The following is a 10865-nucleotide window of genomic DNA, read 5'->3' on the forward strand; positions in this document are numbered from 1 at the left end:
TTTTGACCCCATATAAGTAGTGCCTCCAAGTCTTTAATGCAAAAACAACCGCGCCTAATTCCAAATCATGCGTCGTATAATTTTGTTCGGGAATCTTCAATTGTCTAGACGCATAAGCAATCACCTTCGTTCGTTGCATTAATACACAACCGAGACCTTGCTTTGATGCGTCACAATAAATCACAAAATCATCATTCCCTTCAGGCAATGACAATATAGGTGCCGTAGTTAGCTTTTTCTTCAATAACTGAAACGCTTTCTCTTGTTCATCATTCCATTCAAATTTCTTCCCTTTATGCGTTAATGCAGTCAAGGGTTTTGCTATTCTGGAAAAGTCTTGGATGAACCTTCTGTAGTAACCAGCTAGTCCTAAAAACTGGCGTATGTGTTTCGGAGTTTTTGGGGTTTCCCACTTTTCAACAGTTTCTATCTTTGCCGGATCCACCTTAATACCTTCTTTGTTCACTATGTGACCGAGGAATTGAACTTCTTCCAACCAAAATGCACACTTTGAAAACTTAGCATACAATTCTGCCTTCCTCAATACTTCTAACACCTTTCTCAAATGTTCACCGTGTTCTTGGTCATTCTTTGAGTAAATAAGTATGTCATCAATGAAAACAATGACAAACTTGTCAAGGTATGGTCCACACACTCGGTTCATAAGGTCCATGAACACAGCTGGTGCATTAGTTAAACCAAACGGCATGACCATAAACTCGTAATGACCATAACGTGTTATGAAAGCAGTCTTTGGAATATCATCTTCTTTCACCCGCATTTGATGATACCCGGAACGTAAGTCAATCTTTGAATAAACAGATGAGCCTTGTAGTTGATCAAATAAGTCGTCAATTCTCGGTAGTGGGTAGCGGTTCTTGATGGTAAGTTTGTTCAACTCTCGGTAGTCGATACACAACCTGAATGTACCATCTTTCTTCTTGACAAACAAAACAGGAGCTCCCCACGGTGATGTGCTTGGTCGAATGAAACCACGCTCTAAAAGTTCTTGTAATTGGCTTTGCAGTTCTTTCATCTCGCTGGGTGCGAGTCTGTAAGGAGCACGAGCTATTGGTGCAGCTCCTGGTACAAGATCTATTTGAAATTCAACGGATCGATGTGGGGGTAATCCCAGTAATTCTTTCGGAAATACATCGGGAAATTCTTTTGCAATGGGAATATCATTGATGCTCTTTTCTTCAGTTTTTACTTTTTTGACGTGTGCTAGAACAGCATAGCAACCTTTTCTTATTAGTTTTTGTGCCTTCAAATTACTAATAATATGTAGCTTCGTGTTGCCCTTTTCTCCGTACACCATTAAGGGTTTTCCTTTTTCTCGTATAATGCGAATTGCATTTTTGTAACAAACGATCTCTGCTTTCACTTCTTTCAACCAGTCCATACCGATTATCACATCAAAATTCCCTAACTCTACTGGTATCAAATCAATCTTAAATGTTTCGCTAACCAGTTTAATTTCTCGATTCCGACATATATTATCTGCTGAAATTAATTTACCATTTGCTAATTCGAGTAAAAATTTACTATCCAAAGGCGTCAATGGACAACTTAATTTAACACAAAAATCTCTACTCATATAGCTTCTATCCGCACCCGAATCAAATAAAACGTAAGCAGATTTATTGTCAATAAGAAACGTACCCGTAACAAGCTCCGGGTCTTCCTGTGCCTCTGCCGCATTAATATTGAAAACTCTTCCGCGGCCTTGTCCATTCGTGTTCTCCTGGTTCGGGCAATTTCTAATAATGTGGCCTGGTTTTCCACATTTATAACAAACTACATTGGCATAACTTGCTCCGACACTACTTGCTCCGCCATTACTCGTTCCGACACCATTTGTTCCTTTCGTTCTATTAACCCCTGGTCCGTAGACCTCACACTTCGCCGCGCTATGACCATTTCTTTTACACTTGTTGCAAAATTTGGTGCAGAACCCCGAGTGATACTTTTCACACCTTTGGCATAGCTGCTTCTGATTGTTGTTGTTGTTGCGGTTATTATTATTGTTGGGATGATTGTTGTAGTTGCTGTTGTTGTTGTTGTTGTTGTTGTTGTTGTTGTTGTTGTTGTTGGGCTGTTTGTTGTAGTTGCGATTGTTGGGATAATTGTTGCGATTATTGTTGTAATTGCTGTTGTTGTTGTATTGGTGATTCTTATCACCGTTTTCCTCCCACTTTCTTTTGACTTGCTTCACATTGGCCTCTTCAGCAGTCTGTTCTTTAATTCTTTCTTCAATCTGGTTCACTAGTTTGTGAGTCATTCTACATGCCTGTTGTATGGAGGCGGGCTCGTGTGAACTTATATCTTCTTGGATTCTTTCCGGTAATCCTTTCACAAACGCGTCGATCTTCTCTTCCTCATCTTCGAATGCTCCCGGACACAATAGGCACAATTCTGTGAATCGTCTTTTGTACGTGGTAATATCAAATCCTTGGGTTCGTAACCCTCTAAGTTCTGTCTTGAGCTTATTGACCTCGGTTCTGGGACGGTACTTCTCGTTCATCAAGTGCTTGAATGCTGACCACGGTAGTGCGGACGCATCATCTTGTCCCACTTGCTCTAGATAGGTATTCCACCATGTTAACGCAGAACCTGTGAAGGTATGCGTAGCGTACTTCACTTTGTCCTCTTCAGTACACTTACTTATGGAAAACACCGATTCAACCTTCTCGGTCCACCGTTTCAATCCGATCGGTCCTTCGGTTCCATCAAATTCCAAAGGTTTGCAGGCAGTGAATTCTTTGTAGGTGCATCCTACACGATTTTTTGTACTGCTAGATCCAAGGTTATTGTTGGTATGTAGCGCAGCCTGTACTGCGGCTTTGTTTGAAGCTAGAAAAGTACGGAATTCCTCTTCATTCATATTCACGGTGTGTCGAGTAGTCGGTGCCATTTCCTTCAAAATAGTCAAATGGAACAAGTTAATCATACAGAATATTAAGAGTAGTTAATAGTATTTTGTAGCATAATATGAACTCATTTATAAAAGCTTTTTCTTCATATTAGCGTTTTATAAGTTTAAATTCGGGTAGTACCTACCCGTTAAATTCATACTTAGTAGCTAATATACAATTCAACTACTACAATTCTATATGAAAAACTGATTATAATAATATTTCGCGTTCAAGCTTTTATACAATATTTTACAAACTTACAATACCGCTTATTTTACATAAAGTATGAAATATAGCACACAATAACTTTGATACAAGATAGTTGTGAAGATAATTCTAGCTAGTACAAAAGTCGTTCAGCAAAGGCAATAAAGACACGTAATTCATACGTCCAGAAACAAGTCATGCATTCTGGTTTTACTAGGACTACTTCCCATCCTTGGTCTTGTGGAACATAACCGTTATGGCCGTTGATAATACAGCGTGTTGTAACGTCGTCAAAGGGACGAGGGTTACGTAATGTCCAATAGTCCCGTAACAATCTAAAAACCTCATTTCTTACCCCAATAACCGACTCCGTCACTTGTGGGAACGTTTTGTTTAATAGTTGTAGCCCGATGTTCTTGTTCTCACTTTGGTGAGAAGCGAACATTACTAATCCGTAAGCATAACATGCTTCTTTATGTTGCATGTTAGCCGCTTTTTCTAAATCACGAAGTCCAATATTCGGATATATTGAGTCAAAATAATTTCTTAACCCATTGCGTAAAATAGCATTTGGGTTCCCCGCAATATATGCGTCAAAGTAAACACATCGTAACTTATGGATTTCCCAATGTGATATCCCCCATCTTTCGAACGAAAGCCTTTTATAAACCAAGGCATTCTTGGAACGTTCTTCGAATGTCTTACAAACTGATCTCGCCTTAAATAGTTGTGCCGAAGAATTCTGACCGACTCTAGACAAGATTTCATCAATCATGTCTCCGGGTAGGTCTCTTAAAATATTGGGTTGTCTATCCATTTTGTGTTTTTATACTGTAAAATAGACAAGAGTTAGATTCATAAAAAAAATACTTATTAATACAAGCAATTTTTACATATATCATAAAGCATAAGCACACTATATTACTTATATTACACCACACGAATACAACTATCTTATTCCGACTCGCTTGTTTCTTCTTCTTTGGTTTTGGTTCGTTTTGCCAAGTTTCTAGGGATATATGATGTTCCCCTAATACGAGCCGTCGTTATCCACATTGGTTTAGAAAAACCTGGTGGTTTAGAGGTTCCCGGGTCATTGTTACAACTTAAGGACTTCGGGGGTTGACGATACATATAAAGTTCATCGGGGTTGGAATTAGATTTCTCTATTTTTATGCCCTTTCCCTTATTATTTTCTTTTGCCTTTTTAAATTCAGTTGGGGTAATTTCTATAACATCATCGGAATTCTCGTCGGAATCCGATTCATCGGAGAATTGGTAATCCTCCCAATATTTTGCTTCCTTGGCGGAAACACCATTGACCATAATTAACCTTTGTCGGTTGGTTGAGGATTTTCTTTTACTTAACCGTTTTATTATTTCCCCCACCGGTTCTATTTCTTCATCCGGTTCCGATTCTTCTTCCGGTTCCGATTCTTCTTCCGGTTCCGACTCTTCTTCCGGTTCCTCTTCGGGAACTTGTGAATCAGTCCACGAATCATTCCAATTTACATTTGACTCTTCATTATTATTAGGTGAGTCAATGGGACTTGTTCTAGAGGTAGACATCTATCACATAATATCAAACGCGTTAAGAGATTAATATATCACATAATATTCACATGTTAAAAATATATAGTTTCCAACAAAATTTGTTAAGCAATCATTTTTCAAGTAAACACGGTCGAAGTCCAGACTCACTAATGCATCCTAACAAACTAGATAAGACACACTAATGCAAAATTCTGGTTCTCTAAGACCAACGCTCGGATACCAACTGAAATGTCCCGTTCTTATTGATTAAAAACGTTCCATATTAATTGATTTCGTTGCGTGGTTTTGACCTCTATATGAGACGTTTTTCAAAGACTGCATTCATTTTTAAAACAAACCGTAACCTTTATTTCATAAATAAAGGTTTAAAAAGCTTTACGTAGATTATCAAATAATGATAATCTAAAATATCATGTTTACACACGACCATTACATAATGGTTTACAATACAAATATGTTACATCGAAATCAGTTTCTTGAATGCAGTTTTTACACAATATTATACAAACATGGACTCCAAATCTTGTCCTTATTTTAGTATGCAACAGCGGAAGCTCTTAGTATTCACCTGAGAATAAACATGCTTTAAACGTCAACAAAAATGTTGGTAAGTTATAGGTTTAACCTATATATATCAAATCGTAACAATAGACCACAAGATTTCATATTTCAATACACATCCCATACATAGAGATAAAAATCATTCATATGGTGAACACCTGGTAACCGACATTAACAAGATGCATATATATAAGAATATCCCCATCATTCCGGGACACCCTTCGTATACGTATCTCAGTGTATACGTATCTCAGTATTGATCACAACTCAAACTATATATATTTTGGAATCAACCTCAACCCTGTATAGCTAACTCCAACATTCACATATAGAGTGTCTATGGTTGTTCCGAAATATATATAGATGGGTCGACATGATAGGTCGAAACATTGTATACATGTCTATGGTATCTCAAGATTACATAATATACAATACAAGTTGATTAAGTTATGGTTGGAATAGATTTGTTACCAATTTTCACGTAGCTAAAATGAGAAAAATTATCCAATCTTGTTTTACCCATAACTTCTTCATTTTAAATCCGTTTTGAGTGAATCAAATTGCTATGGTTTCATATTGAACTCTATTTTATGAATATAAACAGAAAAGTATAGGTTTATAGTCAGAAAAATAAGTTACAAGTCATTTTTGTAAAGGTAGTCATTTCAGTCGAAAGAACGACGTCTAGATGACCATTTTAGAAAACATACTTCCACTTTGAGTTTAACCATAATTTTTGGATATAGTTTCATGTTCATAATAAAAATCATTTTCTCAGAATAAAAACTTTTAAATCAAAGTTTATCATAGTTTTTAATTAACTAACCCAAAACAGCCCGCGGTGTTACTACGACGGCGTAAATCCGGTTTTACGGTGTTTTTCGTGTTTCCAGGTTTTAAATCATTAAGTTAGCATATCATATAGATATAGAACATGTGTGTAGTTAATTTTAAAAGTCAAGTTAGAAGGATTAACTTTTGTTTGCGAACAAGTTTAGAATTAACTAAACTATGTTCTAGTGATTACGAGTTTAAACCTTCGAATAAGATAGTTTTATATATATGAATCGAATGATGTTATGAACATCATTACTACCTCAAGTTTAGTAGGTAAACCTACTGGAAGTGACAAGAAATGATCTAGCTTCAAAGGATCTTGGATGGCTTGAAAGTTCTTGAAGTAGGATCATGACACAAAAACAAGTTCAAGTAAGATTTTTACTTGAATTAAGATAGTTTATAGTTATAGAAATTGAATCAAAGTTTGAATATGAATATTACCTTGAATAAGAAAGATAACCTACTGTATATAACAAAGGTTTCTTGATCTTAGATGATTACTTGGAATGGATTGGAAAGCTTGGAAGTAAATTAGTAAACTTGAAGGGATTTTTGAAGTGTTCTTGAAGTGTTCTTCCTATGATGATTATAGCTTGATTCTTGAAGTGATTTTTGATGAAGATGATGATTAACTACTGGAAAAATACGTTCATAATAGTGTGTGTGTGTTGAGAGAGAATTAGAAAGAGAATTGGAAGTGAAATGGAGTGAATGATGAGTGGTAATTAGTAAGTGGTGAGTGGGGTTAAAAGGAGTTCTAGTTAGTTGACTAGCTCATGGTAGAAGTTAAAATTGATTAGTCATACATGACATAATCAAGAGTGGAATCCCATGCTAGTTCCTATTGGTATATACTCATAGTAAGTACGTTTTGAAGCTGTGTATAATACGGGTAAGAATACGACTAGAATTCTTGATGAAAGAAAAGAATGGAAAAGTAACTGTAACCATTTTCGTTAAGTATGAGTGTTTTGATATATGTCTTGAAGTCTTCCAAAAGTATTTTAATACATCTAAATACACTACATGTATATACATTTTAACTGAGTCGTTAAGTCATCGTTAGTCGTTACATGTAAGTGTTGTTTTGAAACCTTTAAGTTAACGATCTCAATTAATGTTGTTAACCCATTGTTTATTATATCTAATGAGATGTTAAATTATTATATTATCATTATATTATGATATATTAATATATCTTAATATGATATATATATACATTTAAATGTCGTTACAACGATAATCGTTACATATATGTCTCGTTTCGAAATCCTTAAGTTAGTAGTCTTGTTTATATGTATATAACTCATTGTTAATATACTTATGGAGATACTTACTTATCATAATCTCATGTTAACCATATGTATATCCATATATATATCGTCATGTCATTTTTACAAGTTTTAACGTTCGTGAATCGCCGGTCAACTTGGGTGGTCAATTGTCTATATGAAACATATTTCAATTAATCAAGTCTTAACAAGTTTGATTGCTTAACATGTTGGAAACATTTAATCATGTAAATATCAATCTCAATTAATATATATAAACATGGAAAAGTTCGGGTCACTACATCACCAGCATCGTCAGTACAGTCAACATCAGAATCAACAACACCTATAATATCACAAACTCCGTCAGTTCAAGAATCACTGTGGACATCATTACGAATCAATAACGTGTATATGGTATCAACAAGTTATGAAGAATTAACTCATTCCCTCTGAAGAAATTATATATATATTTTATATATATATATTTTGAAATAAAAAATAAATTTTTACGTGCTAAGCTATTGTGTGTGAATCTTAACTACTCGGTTAATTCATATTACAAATATGCAATAATGTACGTCCCTCGCCCGCGACTTAACTATCGTTAACTACAATCTCTGTCTCAATTCAACAAATTCTAATTCCTAATAAATCAAGTATAAATTTGATTTTACACTTCATCATTGATGTAACCGAAACTTTTCAGATAACATCATTCGTACTTTGCGAAGTTCAAAAGAATTTAACGAAAATCAACATCACATCTCAACAAATAACGAAGTATTGATTCATAATTTCAATATTATTGAAGAAATACTTATGTAACCTCTAAAGCCTTCAAGGAATTATTCAATTCTAGTTCCAACCGTAAATCGAATGAGTTTAATTTAGTATTAACTCATTAAAATCTATGTTACATCTGAGGAGAATATATACATATATATTTTCATAAAGACTGTAATAAAATTCTTATGTACAAAATATTAATTGTGAAATTTTTTTAACGGGTAGGTAATACCCGAGAGATATATATAAATTCACAATTAATATGTTACATTCTTCGAATCAGATTAAGCAAATTATCAATTATACTTCCTACTTTCACAATAATATACATTCTTTCATAGAAATCAAAACAACCATACTCCTTCAAACCCAATTACATATTCTGATTTTAAAATCTCAGAATTCAATTCGAGATATAACCGGTACCATCACTTTTAGATTCCTACATCTTTCAAAGCTATACTTTGACTTCAAAAGTGTGTTAGAACATCAAATGTATACAAACAATTACAATCTGTGTTCAAACCCTTCGAAAATCTCTAAAGACACTTCAAATAATGAGCAATCGAGATGATGATCCAACCACATATTACCCACAGTTATGTACTTAAAAAGCTCTCGAAACCAAAGTCATAATTCAACACATATATGTGTCAGATCTTTTGGCATTTATTAGCAAAAATAACCTTGCAATTCCTTTGCAAAGTAGCAAATTATATCACAGCTCCAGCAAGACAACTTCGATTTTTTCATTCGAAGTAGCCTTATCATAATTTTGATATATGTGATTACCCTTTTGTTACCGGAGAACCTTTCATATTCCACCACATTAGCAATAAACTTACCAACAACTTCACTGATCTTGGGCATTCCGAAGAATCTTTATATTTATCGAAACCTCATCATTTACTCATCTGCCTCTTGTAACGAGAATTGCCATACGAATCATTGGGAATTAGCAATTAGTATTTTGAAATCTCACAGCATGTTGACGCCAACAGTTATACATAACGCCATTTCCAAGGCTTACATACTTCGAATGTGAAGTTTCTGAAAAACACTCTGAACTGCGAACTAGTTCTCGAAATGCTGATGAAGCAACAAAAACTGTAAACGACCTTAGCAGTAAAAAGTTTGATGATAAAGATTAGTGTATTAACAAAGCTCAGAAATAGAGAAGTTTTGGAACTGGAAAATGGATTGAGCAAAGTATGAAGGAGGCTGTGGACAAATCACAAAGACTAAACCTGCCTTCAAAGAATCCAAATGATTCAGTGTCTGCTGAAGTCATTAACGAATACCTTGCTCCTGACACTAAACCCTTACAGACAATATTCTTCATCATCCTCTGATATTAGAAATTCTAAGATATCATCGTATCTTTCATTATAAATGTCCTCCATATTTCTGAAGATATTTCCATAACTATTCTTATCTGGAATCATTTATCTCTTTGCGCTATCTGTATTACATCAAAAAGGAAACTGTTTAGTTCCTATACTCTGTAAACCTTTGAGTTTAAAATATGAATGTTTTTGAAGTAGTGTTGGAAACTGAAGCATGAGTTAGTATAATATAATGACACTTGATCAACGTGATTATATTACAGTAATTCATGCTGAGTTTCTAAATGGAACGTGATAATTCACAGATCATAACATCATCATGTGCCATGTTATACGACTCTTGTATTCTATTTAACCTCTAAAATATCAAGAAAATATTTCTTGATGATTCGGCCTTTTCCAAGGTATTCTAGTAATTTGACAAGTGAAGATCGTGCCATCACAATTTCTTTCCTAGAACATTAACAATGTTCATTCCGAAATTCATATCTGTGAATTCTGGACCATTACAAGCGGTGCTTAATCGCAAGAAGAAGAAACGAAAGGACAAAATTCCAAAATAGAAATTGGGGTATAAATTGCAGCAAATAAAAGAGAGCATTAACTGTGGATGACAATGATTATAGAAGAAAGAAACACAGACTTTGAAATATAAGGGAAGATATAAAGCCCAACGACAAACCAAAAATTATAAACCATATATATCGATGCATATAGCAATATAAAGACACGGGAGAACTAGAAACACTATAAACCCAAGAGTATAGTAGAAGTAAATAGATTCTTCCGGCGGTAGATGAAAAAGAAGAATGACCGATATGAAAGTTATAAGTATATCGAGAATCAGAACTGGATGGAGCATATTGATGAACACTTTAAAATATGAGTTGAGGGGGAAATAATAGAAGGTGATGAAACATGACTAGGAACTTAGAAATCAACAGATTTAATTCACACATGAAACCTATTATGAATATATATGATTCTACTTTTCTAAAACATTTTATGATATAACGATTTCCATTATTTTAACCTTTAAACAAAATGATTCTTAAAAATATATTTGGTTTTGGAAAACAAAATTATTATATTTATTTGATTTAGTTTCAAACGTACAAAAACGTTTTCAGTTTAAAAAGAACTTTATTATTAAAATGTATATAACTTTTATAAATATCTAGAATCACTTTTGATAACTCATTACTTAACCAGTATGATAAAGATAACGATATTTATATTTTATTTTATTAAATATATATAACAATTTAAATTAATATTATATATATTTATACGCGTATTATACGTACATAGTTTTATACTTTTACTATACTTAAACTTTACCTTTACTTTATTTTTACTTTACTTTAACTTTAATAATTCAC

The sequence above is a fragment of the Rutidosis leptorrhynchoides genome, chromosome 6, assembly GCF_046630445.1.
Source record: "Rutidosis leptorrhynchoides isolate AG116_Rl617_1_P2 chromosome 6, CSIRO_AGI_Rlap_v1, whole genome shotgun sequence".
NCBI lineage: Eukaryota > Viridiplantae > Streptophyta > Magnoliopsida > Asterales > Asteraceae > Rutidosis > Rutidosis leptorrhynchoides.